This window comes from Magnolia sinica, chromosome 16 (assembly GCF_029962835.1).
Source record: "Magnolia sinica isolate HGM2019 chromosome 16, MsV1, whole genome shotgun sequence".
Classification (NCBI taxonomy): Eukaryota; Viridiplantae; Streptophyta; class Magnoliopsida; order Magnoliales; family Magnoliaceae; genus Magnolia; species Magnolia sinica.
Genome location: NC_080588.1, coordinates 29,775,238 through 29,795,818, shown reverse-complemented (window position 1 = coordinate 29,795,818; position 20,581 = coordinate 29,775,238).

The window sequence follows — 20,581 nt, the reverse complement described above, 5'->3', positions numbered from 1 at the left end:
TACTCTTGTTAATGCAGGGATGATATGCTATAATGATGCATGCCCCCACCTCCACTATCTCAGTGACATCATCTCACGGTCGTGCATTCAACACTCCCACTGTGCTCAACTCCATTGCAAAGGCACATGCAATGCGGTGCATGTGCGTGTTAGCCAAGTTCTTAATTTGACCTATTCATACAATAGGTTTGGGAAACTAAGGTACCTCCCTTTATATCATTTACCCAAACAATGATCTATATAGGGTCGTCAATCCTAGTTAATCACATACGATAGGCAAGTTCGAGAGTTTACACTCTAGGTCACTACGAGAGGATCGTCACCATCAGCGTAGGCCTATTTTGTACTCGAAGTCACACCACGAATGTCCTACCAACTGGTAGTCTATTTTCGAAGGCTCATCACCAACCTGACTGGAGACCACAGCCAGGCTACACCAGGGTAGGCTGACAGCTCGAATACAGTGTCCCATACCACCATATTCAGCTCACGAGTTTTGGATTGCTCACTGGTCACTACAGGGAGGCTCGTCACCCCAGCGTAGGCCGACAGGTAGACCACAGTGTCCCTTACCACCATACCCGGCTCATAAGTCTTACCGGATCATGGTACCATGGTTGAAACGGACTTTTACATTGGTAAGTAGTACCTTAGATTCAAGCAGTAACGTTCATACATGGTAAACACACAATAGGTCAATCGGTTTATTAGACAAGTTCGACTGGTACGAGCGTACGCTGAATTAACCGACATGGTACCACTGTCGATAATCATCGTATGACTCGGATTCACCGAACGCATCAAATGTGGTGAGACTAATTCGGCCACTCAAATAGGAATTGTTACCGATTGCCTGGATTACGTAGTAGTCCCAATCATACTCAAATGCAGCATGTGGATACATGTGATAATTATATAAGCATTTAACAAATAATCCAAGTACAACACTCATTTGAGCATTTCATCAAACATATTGAACATGTTACCGAACATTGCAATTCATCCATAAATTGCGTAATTGAAATTAAGGTTACATGAAGGAATTTATACATATAGTTAAAGTAATCGAGAATCCTATCTCAACACCCTTAATAAATTCAAATCATTGGGTAATATCTCATTCAGACATATTATCAAACACTTAGACTACACATTTCTAAATACATAGACTAGATTAGTTACGACATGAACTGTAGCAATTTCCTACACAACATAGGTTATAAAACATATAACAAACATGGATCTAAGATTAGAAATCATGACAAGCAGAATTCACCATTTCATGTTCATTTAAGCATTTCAGCAAACATATGGAATGCATTTTGTATACAACCTAGTTTACACATATATGATATATTGAAAACGTCGTAACTAAGATCATATGGCAGCAATCAAGTCAGACATAAATCATTAGCTGACATTGAAAGCCTTGAAAACCATAACATAAATATTTATAGTCCGTACCTTTCATCGGTACGCCGATTACGAAATCGGTTCGAACCCTACGTCTTTATCTACAGCACAACGGCTACCTAAATCACGAAAGAAGTTAGTTATTTCACTGATTCTTCTACTTGGATTCATAAAATGAGAATAGGGTTAGGATTCCTTACCCAAATCGAAGTTGGAGACGATCGTGAAATGATGTGGAAGGGTGAATCGAGGCGTGGAGTTGTGGGAGAGAATCCCAATAATGATCTCCCACTCTTTCTCTTCTCTCCTCACACTTTTCTCCTCTTTTCTTTCTTCTCTCTCATAGGGTTTGGAGCAAATTCGTATGTGAGAGTGAAGGGGTGGGTTAAGGGTCTTATATAGGCCCGGAACTGGTTTAAATGGCCCCAAGGCCATGGTATACTTAGGTTATAGCCAAAGGGAGTCTGTTTCTGATAAACAAGGCCCATCTGGAGGACCATTACTCACTTACGGCATAGGGTAAGTTCCCTGGCAATGGATCTAGACTAGGTTAAGATTTCGGTCTGATCGAATATGTGGATCGACCGTGGAGGACCAGTTTCAGTTCAACGGCTATCGTCACTCGATCAGGGCCACAAGTACACTGATTTGTGTAGGAAAATTTCCTAATCCAAGGGTGTAGTTTGGTCAGAATTTGACGGTCTGAAACCTTAAATTTGGCCTGCAAGAAAATGACCCAAATTACTCAAATCTGAGTTCATTTCAAAGATATTTGCGTTTCCCACACACTTCGCTCCGGGCTCAAGTTGTGCGTTTCTAGATACTATTTGGACTCGTTTCCCGCGATGGTTGTCAAGCCTAGTAAGGTGGTCATAACTTTATAGTTTCGCAGTCATCGGACTTTCGACACGCGGTCCAGGTCCAATACAGAGTTCCAATGTGCTCCTGTGAGCAACTGAGTTTTGAGATTGCTCCTAGGTTTTTAAGTAATGTTGAGTTAGTGATTTTAATGGTTTTGAGTCTTGTAGTTTGTATAGAAAATGGTTCAAGCCAAATCCATCGATTGTTTAGTTTAGTACTTAACTACGTGTCGCCCAATTACGACAGACTAGGTTGCTCTATCAAAATCACCTATTTATTTTGTCAGATTCCATACGACTAATGGCCCAAAACCCATTTTTATTTATATATTTACTATTATAGTAAATTTAAGTTTAAGTATTGTTCTCCATCATTTAAATGTTAGGATTAGCGTCTACTATGAAAGTACTTAGAAAAATGTGAAGAATAAGGTGGTGAAAGGTGAGATTTGTGAAGGAAATGGGTTGAAAAGGGATTTTAAAATATGAGATTGAGTTCTGAGAAGTTAATAAGGTATTATGATTGACCCATTACCTACAGACGTCTAACTCCAGGTTGGCAAAAATTCGGGACGTTACAGTTATCCTTTAAGACTAACAATAATTCAAAAGATTCATAAAAGTAATGTAAGGGTTTTAATATGTCTCGTACTCCACCACTATGAGTGGTATCAGTATACACAACCAACCTACATGAATGCATGCTTAGCAAAGTGTGTGTGGCTCATCATATGTAGTGATCGTCACGATGTGGAATATAATTCATAGAAAACCCGACTCGCCTCACATCTTATAACTATGAAGATTCGTCAACGTGTCCAATGTTAACATAAATTTATGCGAATACCTTAAAGCGACACAACAACAAGGTTGGAGGATTTACGTAACATGATGTATTCATGGAGAGACTATTTGCGACATTCAATCCCGAAAAGTGATGTAACACGTGTAGCGATTTACTTACATCGATTGTGTACCACGCCAACCAACCCATAGGATTACGTGCCGACCAAGAGGGATGCTACTCATAACGCATTACGCCCACGATAAATATTTGAATCACTAATTGTGATACCTTTAACACATCACTTGCATTGATAACGAGATAATTTGAATCATGGGAGTTTTGGGATTCCAAGACACATGCCCAAGTCATAAAGGTAGATAGCAAAAGGCTAACAAAATAAGGAAGAAAGTAGTAATGGCTAACTCAACAAAGAGGAGAGTGGCAATGGCCAACTCAACAAAGAGGAGAGTAGCAATGGCTAACTCAATAAAGATGAGACTAACAATGGCCAACTCAACAAAGAGAAGAGTAACAAGGGCTAACTCAAAAAAAATGGTAAAGGCAAAGACAAGGCTTGTATGCATCGCCCCAAAAATAATAAACATCACCTGTAATTATCATCATACCATAATTCACAAAGGGTAATTGACTGTTGATAGTGAACAATTATAGGGAGAAAATCATAGTAGCATGAAAGCAAAGCATGTAAGAGATAGGATAAATTATATCTACTTAAATCAAGGTAAGCTTAAAGGAATCCATCACCTTTGGTTGCCTCATCATTCACTACTAAAGTTATATGTCTAGATGCAAAGGTTTGTCGGGCTTGGTTTATGATAAAGTTAGATCTAGTCTAATATAATTTGAAACTCAAACTATTAGAGCTGGACATCTTACCTTGCTTAGTCTGCGTTCTCAACCCGACAACCCAATTCTGGCGAATCACATGAGCAATCAACAAACTTTTCTGTTGAGTCGACCCGAACCCTTGTCTTCTTCTTCTTCTTTTCTTCTTCTTCTTCCTGAAAAGTTGGATAGAAAATCTGGATAAACCAGACTCATAGCCAGCTCAAACCCTATCGAGTTAACTCGGTTCAATGTCCACATTCTCTCTCTCTCTCTCTCTCTCTCTCTCTCTCTCTCTCTCTCTCTCTCTCGTTTTTTTTGTCTCCCTGATTCTCTATTTGTTCAGTGGTCCATTGCTGGAGGATCTTCTTATATAGCTTTTGGAAATCCCATTGTGAGAGGGTATCCAAGTTCTATTGAAATAGTAATTCACGCTCAGCAAGGTTGTGCGCCCCCGTTGTCTGGTGGTTGTTTGAGTTAAATAGAAAGTCTTGATCCCGATTCTTCTTCCCTAAGTATTTTGGTAAATAGAAGGTATTCAGGTGCCCCATCAGTGATGCGGTTGTGATTTATAAAATGTGTTATTTGTAGGGTCGTTGATCAGTGTCTTCCCGAGGGAGACGGTTTCTACTCCCATGGCTAATACCTTCCCAACCTAGATATTCTCAGGCTGATTCTTGCATAGGGGTTAGATTCATCACAGGGAGCTTGGGACACCCTTAGAATGAAGGTGTAGATCATTCTGTCTGTGGATCCAGCAAAACGTACAGCGACTGCTATTTTCTAGGCGATTCAAACGTTTCAAAGACTCCAGTGTCATGGGGATTACCGACCTTCACTGTATTTTGGGTTAGCATCGAATCTCCCCTATGTGGAGATCTAATGGTTCAGACTGTATTAGGATCTTGGCGTGGAGTTCCCTTTCCGTCGGAATGGTGGTTCCCGCACACTGCCTCAACCCAGTCCGTAAGGTTCGGCGATTCAGTGTGTGCTCCTTCTCCGCATCTCTTGGAGTTTCCCTACTTGGATTGGAATACTCCATAGTAGGTTTTGAACTGTTGGGATATGGTAGATGAGTTGCATAAGAGAGCTGTTGGGAGGATTCCTCGCGGTTGTAACCACTTTGGACGTTGTAATATCGTCCGACAATTTGAATCCTTTTTGGTTGATAGGTGAGGTCCACTTCTATTGATCTCTCATAAGATCCACTCTCTTCATCAACTTTGGTACATTGCGTTGGCCTATGGGCCCAAATATGGGGCTGATCTGAGCTTTTGATGGGCCACAAGTTGCAACAACGTATAGGTGATAATTACCGTAAGAAACTAACGTAACAGAATTCCTCGTGCACTGGCATGCGAAAGTTACACCTTTCGGTTCGATTGTATAGAATCAATGGGGTCCACTACGATGAATTTTTGGGAAATCTATCTCACTCATCAGTTTAGTCAGGTCATGTTGGTCCATGAGCCCAAATATGAAGCAGATTCGAGCCTTATATAAGCTTATCTTGAAATTCTCTTATTGGGCGTTAAAACGAACTTAATCTTAATTAGTAGTCCATGCTTAATGATCAGGGACCAGTTTTTGAGGAAATGTATAGTCAAGATAGGCAAATAATTGGATAAATTTTGGTGGTTGATCGATGGTGGAAAGAGGCTAGATCTGAAATCTCACCTTTTGCATCAAAAGGAAGGAATTGGCTTCCGCATTCAACGATGTAGGATCAAATCGGGGTATAAATTTTATATGATATTGTAGTCATATGAGGCCAAAGTGTGGTCCAAGTTTGAGTTACGATGGATGGCAGGAAGTGGTTAAATCTGAAGATCTAGATTTTATATAGAGTTGGTAAGCCTCAAAAGGATAACTTCACGCATAAGTAAAAGCCTACCAAAGTGGGATCTTCATATTTCACATTTGGTTCATACGATGGGTAATACAATTCGTCCATATGAAGGGAAATGTCTTACTACAAGTACCCATGAGCTTTCCTCATTCGATGGACACTAAAATCAACGATTAAGGGGCTGATTTGTTAATTGGGCCACTTTTCCAATGATCTAAGGGCTAAAATTCAACATGTATAGTTAATTTATGATAATTAGGCCCAGTATAAAATTTTCTATAAAGCGGATCATGAGAACCACGTGATTTGGAGTTAAGGGTATAGGTTAATGGCATTTTCATAATTATTGTTGATCTAAGAGTTTTGTGAAATCTAATGGTTCTACATGGTTATATGCATATTTCTAAATAATTCTTAAAAAAGGACTTAAATCTAAATCATTATGGATAAAGATTTATTCACCAATTTAATTAAGGGAAGGTACATATATCAAGCCACATGATGGATGGTCTTGTCTTAAAATCAACAGTCGGATGACTTGACCTATGGATGAAGATCATTCTTAATGGTCAGATTCATGTTGGAGAATAGACGTAGGGTTAGGATAGCTAAATTGGTATTGTACACATGTACATAATAAGTTAACTTTTATGGTAACACTTGAGAACTTTTAATACTCAGGTATTGAAAAGTTCGGAGTGTTACATAGAGTATTGGAAAAGATATTTACCTTTGAGTGATGATGATCAGAAGACTGTCGCTTACGAAAAGCCACCTAGAGAGGATCAAGAAACTTAGGAGTTTTATTTCCAAGAAGCCATACGTACCTTTACCTTTTATACATGAATGACCAAAATGGGAAACTTGCTTTTTTGTTTTTATTTTTCTTTTCAAATGGACGTGATGAAAAATGAAAATGAAATGATTTTTTTATGCCATGTCTATCTGTGTGTGTTTGTGTCTGAACTTGTGCCTGGATGGTGGAATCAGAACATGTCACTTAGTCCATGTCGAATATGATATTCTAAGTTGTTTAATAGGGATCCCGATTCCCTTAGAGTAGCACATGCTAGAATCCTACCCCTTAGATTTGGGTAAAGTCTTATAGAATTTTGATCCAAGACTTATCTTTACCTTGCGCTTCTTCATTTTGCTCGTTGCCTTAACTTCCTTTGTACCTACACTTTTTTTTGTTTTGTTTTATTTTCTAGTCATTATTGCTCGTAACACCCTTTCGGGTTTTCACCACGACTGACTTTCTCGTCATTTTTGCCCATGTCACCCTTTTGGATTTTCACCACGTTGCTTTTGCTCTTGCCTAGCCCTTGGCAGGTATGCCTTCTTACCCTTGACACACTTTTGAGTTTTCACTAAGTCCCCTACGTGCCTGCTGTTTTTACTCAAGGCGCCCTTTGCAGGTTTTCACCTCGCCTACTTTGCTTAGGCATGCTATTTTCTTTTGATTTTTCTTCTTTTTTCAAATAACAGAGGTTGGAGGCTAGGTTACATTCATTACCAACCGACTGGTGAGCTGCCTGACTTTGTTTTCAATCACGACCATGAAGCTGTTGATATTGTGTTAAATTATCCTAAGGGGAAACGGGCTAGTGACTTGAGTTGTCATTCATTGGGTTCGACTCTTTTTTTTTTTTCTTTTTTTTTTTGAACTGCACACTTTTATTCGTCAATTTGTTGTCTTTTTTTTAAGCCTTTATTTTTTGGAACACTTATTGGAGGGAATGAATGATGATGAGAATGTACCTCAGCATGCTAACCTCTTGTCCTTTGATTCTAACTTTACGATCGTGGTTGTTGACATAATCAGGTAGGATTACCTGTGATAGAATTTTACGTTGTTGGCATTGATGGGCTCTAGAAGATTTTCGTGCCCTCATGTTAGTGAGACGAAGGACATCTCCCAGAAGAACTTCGTAATGATCAACGGACCATCCTAAGATAGCTTGGACTTTCCCCTAAGATCGTGTGCATGAGCTTTATGTCTATAAGATGCAGTTGTCGTATTGAGCTTACCACCACTCACTTTCCTCGACTTCTTTTTTCATTCATACCCATGATGTAGGATGTTTTTGCCACCCACTTTTGTCTACCACGAGAATGCACTCATGACCATCTGATGCCTTCGAGTTCACTCTTCTGATGATGTTAACACCCTACAATGAAAAAGAGCTAGGGTGTTGCTAGGTTGCAAAGACTCGAAGTATGTGCATAGATCTATTATGCAAGCTTCAGATACTTGAAGCACTTCCTAATATGCTACAATAGTCTGTCTCCATTATTCATCAATAACACCTTAGTCAGAAGTTCTTCTTTAGACATCACATGTTCGTTTATGCTCAGGCCACCTACTCCATCGTGAACTTCAGACATGATCTTGACTGCTTCTGCTTGATAGGCGGCTTAACTTCAGGCTTTATAGCAAATGGTGTATGACTAGTTCTTCATTGGATCTGGGTAAGGCTTCATAGGAAGATGCGAGGCTAGATAAACCTGGCCTCAAAAATTCTAGCACCCTCTACTTATATTCAAGAGGCAAGGATCTCTTGATGTGAACTTTTCTAAGGAGCTCGAAGAATCCTAAGTTCACAATTTTGAAATTATCCACAAAGGCATTAACCTTAGTTTTGAACTTTCTGAGAGAATCCTTGTAATGCCCCGGTTTTCAGAACCCAAGTGCTCAACTCGTGTTCTAAAAACCCTGGAGTTAGCTATTGATAACAACGATCTACCAATGAATCAAAGTGCAATATAGCAGAAATAAAAATGTAGCATAAATATGATCTAAAGATAGAAACAATATTTAGGCCCACTTAGCTGGGAGCCAATTACATAACCTCAAGTCTCTCAAATTCTAAAAGTACTAAAATAGAAATAAAGGGGCAAATCTACTGGTTCAGTCCAAAATAGGCGGCCGCCTCCTACTACGGCTCTTAGTCGTATAGCTACTCATCGACGGCCACCACCTCTATGTCTGCCTCGTACTCATTGGCTTCTGTACCTGCGTCCTCTGTACGATTGAACATTGATGAATGAGTGGCCAACTCAGTGTGATCTCCACTCGCGATTACACACCGCCACCCTAGACAAGATGTAGCATAAAACAACATAGCATACAAAACAATATAGGAATGCGATCTTATTCAACGCGTGGGTGTATGAGTGCACATCAACTGGGGATGCTCATCCAGTTTGGCTTTTGAGCAAAACCTATGCAATGTAGTTGGTCACCAGCGAAAGTACGTAGTACATGCATAGTGCCAAACTCACCAAAGGTGGGTCAATAGTTGATGGTCTGGGAACTAGCGAAACGATACCCCAACTAAATCCTCTTAGGCATGTGCTACAGCATCCAGAATTGGCCATCCGTCACGGCCCGAATGCGATGTATGCATGATTAGCCAACCGGTTATTACTCTAATTACACTCAGCCGATTTAAATAAGTTCACGGTCACTATAGGGAACTCATGGCCCAGCGTAGGCCGATGGCTCGGGCATAGTATCTCATAACTAGCATCCCCGGCCCATGAGGCTTCCGCCTTAGGATGTGTGTAGAACCCACCAACACGTGGCCAATTAGTTCCACTACAAAGGGCCCACTACCATATACTGACTTAGAATGAATTATCAAATTTGTTAAGTACAACAATTAAAAATATGACAGCATGTATGATTAAAAGGAGAGTAAACAGCGGTAATTGTAAATATTGTAAGGCTCATTCCATAGTCAGATAGGAGGAACCACGTATGGATAGTAAACCCCAAAATCAATTGCCAAAATCCACAACCTCCATGTTAAGGGTCTAGTCATGTCACAGCTAGTCTAGTTACACCCCAAGCACGTACTCTCCTTACTTAGAGTTTTCCATGGAGAGATTTTAACAGTGTGTGTCATGAACAATAGCACGGAATCCGCTCATGGATAAGAAGTAGAGAACATTGCATGTACATCTACGAATAATATGATCATGAGTTTTATATTCCAAAATATGTATTAAGTGAAATGACGCATTAAACAGATGATTTAGGTAGTTTAATTCACATGTTCAAATAAGCTAATCACGTGTGAGTATGACCCTATAGCATGCTTTCAAACTCAATCATTAAACGTACTTAGTGATCTCACTAGGTAAGTCAATTATCTCTAAATCATGGAGATCATTATTCTAAACAATTATGACAAATTAAATACAATCTATTTCGACGCATTTAAATCATTCCTTGAAACAGTTAAAATATCCACACATTCTAGATCATTATAATGACTACACTTAGTCTAGTTGGGGATGGAAAGCCCAAGGGGAGTAGAATCATCACCAGACAAATTGTAGGGCATCCCTTAGTGTGAGTTCCCTTGAGAAGCTAGTGCCTCCAAGTTACTTGAGCAAATCCTTTGAGAAAACTGCTTGCATTAGACAAGAAGTTCTGAGGTCTTGATCGCAAAGATTGGTGGAAGTCTTGAAAAAAAAAACCCATGGTTAAGGTGGTTTGGGCTTCCACAAAGGGAATCAGGCCCATCAATCTCTTGTCCCAACATGAGGCCTGCCAAGACCTGGATTTTGCCCAAGTCTTATATCTGAATTGGGCCTGAACTGGCTTAGATCATCCTTACTATGGGTCGAAATGGGCTTCACACATGGGCCCCATATGTATCAGGTGGGCCCCATGGATGGCCTAGTGAGGGCTTGAGCTGTATCGAAAATTATTTCAATAGTTGCAAGTGTAGCATGTGTATCACTCTATACTATCATTTTTATGGGGCACACGGCTTACTAAGGATGATTAGCTCTGCCCAAACATTGTCTAGCACCATCCAGCACAATCTGGATGGTGTGGATGAAACAAGTACATCACGGTGGTGTCCACCATCCCATGGGCGGAGCGGATGTACAACACGTCATCAAGGTACATGGCACCGTCTAATAATGGACGATGCAGGCGATCGCATGGTCAGTGGCCGTCCAACAGATGGACGGCCCAGATATAGAATGTATACATGAGGTGGGTCCCATACGTGGCCTACTACTGATGCAGGGCGCGGCCCACCTGCAGACAGAGTGGATGAACAGCTTGATTTAAAACACTGCCCTTAGTACCGCAGCTACATAGCTGGTGTATACGTACACCAGTCATTAACTTCACAGGTGGGTCCCACGTGGGGCCCACCACATATATATATGTAATGTGTATATATATTATCAGAAAGAAAGAAGAAAAAGAACGTCCAGCACTGGACGTCACTGAGGGATGTCCAGCCCAGGGTCCCTATCTGGATGTAACGTCCCTGATGGATGGTCCAAACAGAAGTGGCCCATGGTGGCCTACCATTAGTGCAACCCACTTGCATTTGGTGGGGCCCACGGTCAGTGCAGGGCCCATAGTCAGGGCAGCCCACTGGCGTTGGGTGAGGCCCACCTGCATTTTTGCTGGGCCCATGGTCAGAGCAGCCCGTTAGGCTTCTGTTGCAGGCTGTTTTGGTAGCTTGGGCTTGAACTGCAGCCATGGGCCAGCGTGGTTTCGATCCGAAAAACACATTCGTGACTCAGCCTGGATTCAGTCCGAACTATGGCCATTGTCTCAAAACAGGGTCCCTATTCTACCGGGTTTTGCAGTCCGAAGTGCTGCCTTTTTCCCATGGGTGTCAGTCGGACGTTTGGCCCAAAACACAGTCATGGTGAGGCCTGGTTTCAGTCCAATATACCGCTGTTACTGAGCCTGGATTTAGCCTGATCACACAGCCATTGGTTTGGCTAGTTTTCAGCTTGAACCCTGCCTGCCATGCTGGAGTGTTGATAGGCGAAGGGAGGCGTGTAAGTGAGCTTGTTACCGGATGGTCTCGGAGTCTGGAAGAAGACACAGACCCCACCTCAACTGAGTCGACCTACAGACAAGCCGAGTCGACTAAGGCACTCAGCTCACCCTCTCTCTCTCTCTCTCTCTCTCCGTGCCCATCCCTAGGAGCTAAAGGGTGCTATATATATATATATATATATATATATATATATATATAGAGCGGTGGGAGAGGAGGCCCCAACGGTGGGAAAATGGCCCACTTTGCAATGGTGGTGATCAAAAGGTGGACCAGCATGAGGCCCATCCACACGCTAGGTTGGATAATCGACCCCCAGGCCTCCCAAAAAAGCAGTTTTTGTAACCTGGTGGGCCCAATCTCGTTGTTTGGTGCGGGTTTTTAACGGGGAAGATGGTCCGGCCTCTAATGGCGGATTACCATCTGATGTGTATGGCCATGATCCGGTCCGTCTGGTTGGTCCAGATGAGGCCCTTGATCAGTGTGGGGCCCACTTCTTGGGCTGCAAACGGGTGTTTTGATCCCACTCAGGAGAAAGTCCGATTCTCGGCATTTTCTCGCGAGATGGGTTGTTTCTCCTCTGCCATTTCGCACCGCCTCAAAGGGTGGCTGAGATTACCCTACGTGGCCCATCGGACGGTTGGAAATTCATTTCCCAAAAAGGGAAATGTTCCCTCTCTCCTTTTCCTACTTCAGATGGCTGCTGGCCGTTTTTTACAAAGGACAAAATAGTCATTCAATGGACGGATGGATTAGATCATTTGATTATGCTGATCGTGGGCCATCTAGGTGGTCGTTTATGGGCCCACCATCTCGGATCCCAGCCGCATGGAGGATTCCGAACGGCCCCGTTCGATCTTCCGCGTTCCTATGTATGGAGACAAACCGCTATACGGTTTTGGTCGGACGAGGCCCACTAACCAGACGGATGGTTCGGATGGCTCGAAAAATGGCCGTGGTGGGCCACTTTGGAGTCCAAAGGCGGACAGTTTGAATTTTCCCAACGGCCGGGAAATTTGCTCTTTTTCTTCTTTTCAATTTTTAGCTCGGTCAAAGTCTGCTTGACCGAGCCAGCCGTTCCAGTGCACATCGTGCACAGATGCATGTGATGTACATGCACCCCGTGTGGGCTCCACTGTGATATTTTTGACAAATCTACTCCGTCCATTCACATCAGGAGTCCTATCCAGGGGGCCTGGCCCAGTTTGGGGTGGAGGTGAGGCCCAAGGGGGCCGTATCACACGTCTGGGGTTTTCTGTAGCTGGTGCATGTCTACGCAATGGTTGGATTGGCTCGATATTTGGTTTCAATGGTTAAATGGGGTTCTAGAGTGTACTGATTGTTCGGTTGGACGTTCATTTATTCTCAAGAGCCGTTAGTGGGTGCATTGTTCCAATATGACTCAATTAATTTATCTATAAGTTCTATTAACTTCAGGTGTTTGTTGGGTCTTACCTCTCTGACTGGTGTCAGGTTAAACTCGGCTCCTCTCGATTTTGATGGATGGCCTTAATGTTGACTGGAAGTCCCACCCTGCACATTTCGAAGTTCAAGTCGCCTAGTAATTAAATCTTGGTTCTTCCCTAGATGGGTTTTAGGAGGTAACACCCATGTACTAAAGGTACGGGTGTTACAATCCTCGAGCTCGAGAGAAGGACCGTCATCTTCCATGTCACACCCCAAACTCCGAAACCGGGCTCACAAAATTTTCAATCGGCGAATCCGGCGCCGACAGCCTCCATAGTACCCCATTCTCGACTCCCAGCACCCATACGCGAGATATCTGATCTTGGGATCCTACAAGGAGGATTTTCAGTGTAAATTTTTTTGTAAAGGATCATAACCACAAGTGTACCCAAATCACAAGAGCAACATCATCATCACATATCCACTAATATAAATCGTTGATTACAATGCTAAAATGAAATATATGAATATAATAAAATCTCCACAAAGCTCAGCTTCCACGCTTCTACCTCAATGCTACTATGACCTAACGTCACCTGCACGCAATGGTCATGCATAAGCTTATAGAAAGCTTAGATGGTGGTGTATGTGTGTGCAATGCATGTGCTAAGCATATAGGTATCAGAGTAAGTGGAAATACTGGCAATTCTATCAATACCATCAGACTTATCCAAACTATATGATGCAAAGACATAATAAGGCAAAGTCATATGCTGAAGAAGCAATGTAAATCGACTACGCAATGCAGAGATATAGTAAGCCAAATGTCATAAGTTGAGGGTGCAGTACAATATGCAAATGCGAAAGAAATGATAAAGCTGGAGTGTGTAATCGGGATGATAGTACGTGGTATCGCAAGCTGTGGGGTTCATCACAAGGAACTTCTATCTAAACCAGTCCCATACCTAAATTTGGATAGCCAGACTCAATGTGGTAAACTCATGAACTTAGGTTGGTTGCGCGCCCCAACTGAAATCCTGGTCATTGCGAAGGTACACATAACGAATTAGTTGTGCACCACCAGCTCGAGTGGATAGTGAATGAATGAATGAATGAATCAAATACTGAGTACGCAACTCCTGCTCAGTAAGTCCACATATCAGTACCGTACATCTCTGGGATCATCATCGGGGTCTAGTACACTCTATGCCGGCTTGCTGCCCCATCAAGCACACAACTGGGTAAGGGGAAGAGACCTCACTATCCGCCTGCCAATATTGGCCCGGCTCGTCGATAGCGGACCCATTCCTCAAGCTGGTTCAGACTCGATCTAGTCATTACCTACTCCCTTGGGCGGGTAAGGCCACACCCCTCTCAGAAGTGACCACTACACAGTGGAAAACGCGACCTATTGGTATTCGATACTCGGCGCTCATGTATCCACTCGGTTTAGATGTTGGAGCATCCTTTGGTACCAAGAGAGTTTAGAGAATTTCACCCAGGGACATCTATAACACCCCATGTAGAAAAAAATTTCTGGTGTCCAATCCTGCCATCCACGATATGCTTGTGGAGGTTACAACCCTGATATTACTAAGGCGTATAGTAGTCATGTCACACAATGCGAGATGCATGAATCACACTATCCAGTCATGAACAATCCTGTGCATACCACGTAATCATGTGGGGTAACTCCGTCTCACAGGGAGTCTCATAATAAACCAACCCAATGACATATGCAATGATCCATCACTCCTCATAACAGGCATACGTATGATGCGTATGGGCATGTATCATAATGTAATAAAGTACATAGGCATGATTATCTAATAGGGCAGACAACAATAATTTACAATCGACCATCACCGGCATGTCACACACTACGAGTATAAACTGAATGACGTGCTCCTTCTACAATTATAGGAGCCTATGCGGTATGTTTTACATTAGCCTTTCAAGGTCTGCATGATCCAAGACAGGGACGACAGGTTTAGTCCATACATCGAGATAGGTTCTACATAGTGGATATACTAAACCTGATACTACATATTCTTCTATCTACGGCAAGGGGTGATGATGTACTAAGCAATGGATGGCCTAGATGATACACTAATGCCAATGATGGACCTCGCACTTGTATCACCAAAGAGATGGTTGGTGCGGATGATATGTACATGTCACAAGGTCTTAGTAAATGGGTACAAGGGTAGGATACACCTCTCGTGGTGAGTCAAGTGGGTATATGACAAGGTGAGTTCACAAGGTGAGCTAACAGGGTGAACAATTGGGCTTCCTAAATCTTTATATCATGTAATAAACTGGGCTTTCCTATGGGAAGCCCAATATGTACACAAAGTGGGTTTTGTGGAGTACCTACACCTAGGACTATGTGTCCTTCCAAGCAGATTGGGTAGCCCGCTCAACACCTAAGTGGGCCTTGGGTATGGTCACTAAACTTGGGCAAAACATGCATCTAGATGGGCCACCTTTCTATGGAAGGCCTGGTGTGAACACAAGGTGGGCTTCAAGATTTGGGTGGTACTACAGGGCATGCCGGGAAATACCATTATCAATGGGGGCCCAACGGTTTGGGTTAGCCCACTAGGGTAAGGGTGGAAATGGGTGTAATGATGGGCCCTAGAGGAGTTTGCAACAGTAGACATTTAACCATTGTTGTCCTATGGTGCGGTCCACTTGGGATTGGAATCGGAATCACTACGGGGCCCTCGCCCCTTTAAAATCCCTTAGAAGGACGGATGGATAGTGTGCATAGAACACACACATCAAGGTAGGCCTCACACATCACAATTGGGCCTCATATACGTGCCCATACACGGGCCACAAATACATCATAATGGGCCTCATCCATGGGCCTCACTACCTGGGCCTCAGATACATCACAATGGGCCTCATCCATGGGCCTCAAATACATCACAATGGGCCTCACTACTTGGGCCTCAGATACATCACAATGGGCCTCATCAATCAGCAAGTGGGTCAGATTAAAACACATACCTCTGGTGGGCCTGAAAACTGATGGACGACAAGGATAAAACATACATATCATGGTGGGCCTTTGCCCAGCTACTGCTGGACGTTGGTCCAGCAGCAGGTGAACCTGTTGACTGCTTGCTGGGCCTCGCCGTTGAGGCCCACGCCCTCAAATGATCTAGAAACTACGTGGACAGTGTGGATCAAAACATATATCATGGTGGTCCCATTGCCAGGATGCATGTGTAGAGGGTGGGTCCCACTGCCTGGCGTGAATAAAACACTTAGATTATGGTGGGGCCACGTGCTGCCAGCACGTACATCAGGTGGATCCCCACCATTTAAAAAGCTCTGGATGGTGAAGATAAAACATATACATCAATGGGTCCCACGCAGATGGACAGTTGGGATATAACACATATCTCATGATCGGACCCTCAGAACTTGCTGACATCAATCCAGCAGCTATATACTGCTGGGCCGCCCAGCAGATGAACGGTCTACATATAACACATGCCTCATGATCAGACCATAGAATTTGCTTACGTCAATACAACAACTATATAACTACTGGGCCCACATAGATGGATGGTCTGGATGACCCACGTACATCATGGTGTGTGTCCACAGACGGTGTGTATACAACACTTACATCAAGGTAGGCTCCACACGAGTGGGGCTTCACGTCCATAGATGGACAACATGGATAAAACACATGCACCGTGGTGCGTCCAGCACCGTCCCATGCTGGACGATGTGGGCAGCACATACATCACGCTGGGCCCCACCATCCATGGTCTAGACAGTGTGGATGTTCACACGTGTAGGGTGGGTCCACGTAGTGGCCCACCACAGTTCTGGATCAGTTGATATTTGTAATTTCCTTCATCCAGGCCTGTCCCAATGTACAAGCAGCAAGGTGGGGCCCACAAACAAACAGGCTGGATCAGGTGGGCCACACGCCATCATATAAGAGAGAGAGAGAGAGAATTGTGTGACGGAGGGCTCCGCCACTATGATCCCTCCTAGGATTACAATACATACATCAAGATGGGTCACAAATAGGATCCATACCATCAATTGGTAGGCCCCACTTCATCTATCACAAAAATTGAAATCTAATCACACAAAACACCCACCGATTGGAAATCTTCTAGGCTCTTTGGAATGCTAGTCTCCTTGGCTCTAACTTTAATGGAGGATGATGAAGATTGAAGGGCTAGGATGAGAGATGAGGGGGTAGGAAGTGGGCCACACCCTTGGCCCCTTGGGAAATGCATGGATGGTTGCTCTCTCTTGGATGCTTGGAAATGGGTAAAGAAATGGGATGGGATGGAGTAATGGATGGGAGAGAGGGATGGTGTTGTGTAAGAGGGATGGGATGAGAGGAATGGGTGTGGTTGACTTTTGGGTGAGAGAGGGATGCGTGCCATGATTTGTTGGTAAGAGAGGGATGGGCTAGATATGGGTGAGTGATGGGTTGTGTACTTGATAGATTGATGTGATAGATTGGGTACAGATTCTCTCAGAATTCGCAATGCGCGGCGTTTTCCTCGAGATGAACGCGGGCCCACAACTCCTGGCCTGGGTATCTCATCGATGCGCAAGACGCGGCGTTGGAACCGCAGCGACAGTGCAGTCGCAATGGTATAAGTCTCAGGTCGAGTCAACTCAAATCTATAGGATGCGACTTAGGGTCGCACGCAAAAGCCGATTACAAGTCACAGGTTGCCAGAATTTGACAGGGAGGATCATAGGAGCCTACGGAATGGTATGGACTAGGATATGGGCCTTACATTCCCCATTCTGGGCTTCGTTCAAACCATGAGTTTAACGTCTAACTCTAGATCGAAATCACATAAGTTGACTTCATACTCAACCGCTTTAACAAACAAACTTGACACATTATCACTTGTGATTTTTGAAAGATTTCTAGTGTTTTGTGTTTTGAGAAATTTCTGTTGTTTTTGGATTTTGGCAAATATTTGAATTTTTTGACATTTTTAAAATATCTAGATTTTTTAGTATTTTGAAAATATCTTTTTTTTTATTTATGGTATTTTGAAAATATTTGGTATTTTTGGCTTTTGGATCTTTTGATTTTTTAGATTTTTTGAAAGGGACCCGAGTAAGAAGGCAATGTGAACCAAGGATTGCCTAATTCAGCTTAGGGAGCCAAGCATTATTGGCTTTTATTGTGCCGTCATGGGGACTGCAAACCAGTTACTACCTTGCACTCCTACCCTCAGGAGGCGGGGCCAAAAGGATCAATAGGTGGGCCCTTATCATCATGCCAATTGTCATAATGAATTTGGGATTGGGCTTTGAGTTAGTGTTGGATGTCATTTTTCTCAGCTCATCCCCAATGCATTGCAACTCTTTGGATTCTTCCAACTCAGGTGGGATCCAAACTTTGGTCTAGTCAATCAGGGGCAATTCTTGCCCATTACTCGACTCCTCTTCAAACATCTCAGTTAGGTTCATTCTGCTCATTTAATCCTCTATGGTGGATCCCACCCTACTAATTGGATAGATGATCCATTATTTAATGTATCTGAATGATGTGTGGATGAAGGGATCATCCTCCTCTTACTGACTTTGCCCTCCTTCAATACATTTGTGCTTTGCTATCTCACCCATAGGAGGTTGATAGTCCAATCTTCTCATGCTTGCATTCTCTTGATATTCTCGCTGATAATAAAAAGGTTGGCTCTCGACTAGAGGGAAGACATAGTTTGATCCGATAGGACATGCAAGAGGAAGGTAATTCACTGTCTCAATTTAAGACTATGGTATGGGATGTCCTCATCGGAGCATTGTATGTATATAATTGGGATATGTAGTTCTTGATGGTTGGTTACTTCTATCAGGAAAGTTTGTTTGAGATCATCCAGAATGGTCAGCGCTTGTTTATGAAAATATACTTGACCTTTTGGTGAAGAGTCGAAGAGATAGCCTCGACTCTGTGGATCCAAGATCGATCAGGGAGGAGATGAAATGAAGCTGTGATGTCGAAGACCTGAAAAGTGATGGTTGATGTTTTAAGACTAATCAAAATCTTGACTTCAATCTCTTCCTCGACCCGTCTCCTAGAGGCAGGAACCACCCGTCCTAAACTCTTCTCTTGAAGGATCGAGGACTCAGTAGATCTAGGCTAATCCCTTTTAATAACAGAATGTCCTTCATGGAAAGTCATTGCCTAATTGAAGATGTGCCTTGATTTTGTCAGGGGATGCGGCATGTTGATCGAGGAAGGGGCATTTCCTTGGTGCATAACAGTTGGAGTAGGGGTCCGATAGGTAAATAGTTTCCTTTGCAAGACAGAGGATGTATGGACTTGACTAATTGGGCGTGCCTCTTGTACACTTGGGGGCATGGATATTGGACTGGTTGGAGATGTCCCTTGCATATTTAAGGGCGTAGGGATTAGACTGGCTGGGTGTGCCCCTTGCGAAATCAGGAGTGTTGGTGTTGGGTTGGCGGTGATTACATGGATGGATTGGACTGGATGGCAAGATGATTCTCTCTAAATGATATTGGTTGCAGGGGTGCCCGATGAGCTAGGGTTTACTTGATGCAGTGGCAGGGGATTATGGAGGGAGTAGTTGGTGGTAGCAACAGTAGGAGAGGTAACCACAATCCTTCGGTTGTCAATTAGATCTTGGACCACATGATACAACAATCCATTATGTGGCCTCGGGATTGGTGGTAATTACAATACTCATTCTCATTATAGTTTGGTGGCAGAGGGTTTGGTTGGGGCCTATGCAGTAGCGGGGTAAGTATTTGCCTTTGGACTAATGCGGCTAGTATCTCGCTATAAGTTTGGTCTATTGGTGTGAATTACCTAGGCTCCCGAGCCATCCCTATCTACTGACCCTGGTTGGGGCATTGAGGAATTGCCCTTTATTGTTGTTGTTGCCATTGTTCCTCTTGAGGGGTGAATGGAGCACCTTGGGTAGAGGCGACAAGATTGTCTTCTTCTATTGTATGGAGGTTAGGAACACTTCCGTTACTGTTCTCATATCCAGTAGGCCTTCCTTCCACTATCCGTTGTATTGAGGAGGCTTGATGAGGCCACCAAGGGGAGATCATCCCAGCCCTTATTCCGGCTTCTACTTGATCCCCGGCGCAGATGAATTGAGTAAAGTTGGCATATGGATACTGTTTCGACTAGAAACGAAATGCATTTGATTTGGGAGAATTTCTTATTTAACATCGATAAAGATAGAACAAAGAGAATATTCATCAATTTCATTTATTCTGAGTTCACTAACATCCACTTGATCCTTTGATTCCAAGATAGGATCTCTTAATAAGGAGAAAAATACATAAATCAAATATAATCAAAATGTAAAATTTGACAACATTCCGGCGCATTTTCATCAAATCTCTAGGGGAGATGAGTTGTGTGGGTTTCTCTTGCTAGGATCCCTTAGAAATATCTAGAATAGCTTAATCATCTGTCAGAAATTTTAGCATTACGAATGCCCTCAAAGATAATCCGTGCAACTCATACAAGAGTTGCACGGCTAGCGAGTTGTGCGGACCCGCGCAACTTGCTATGAATTACGCGGCCTTCCTTCTTCCTTTCTCTCTACCC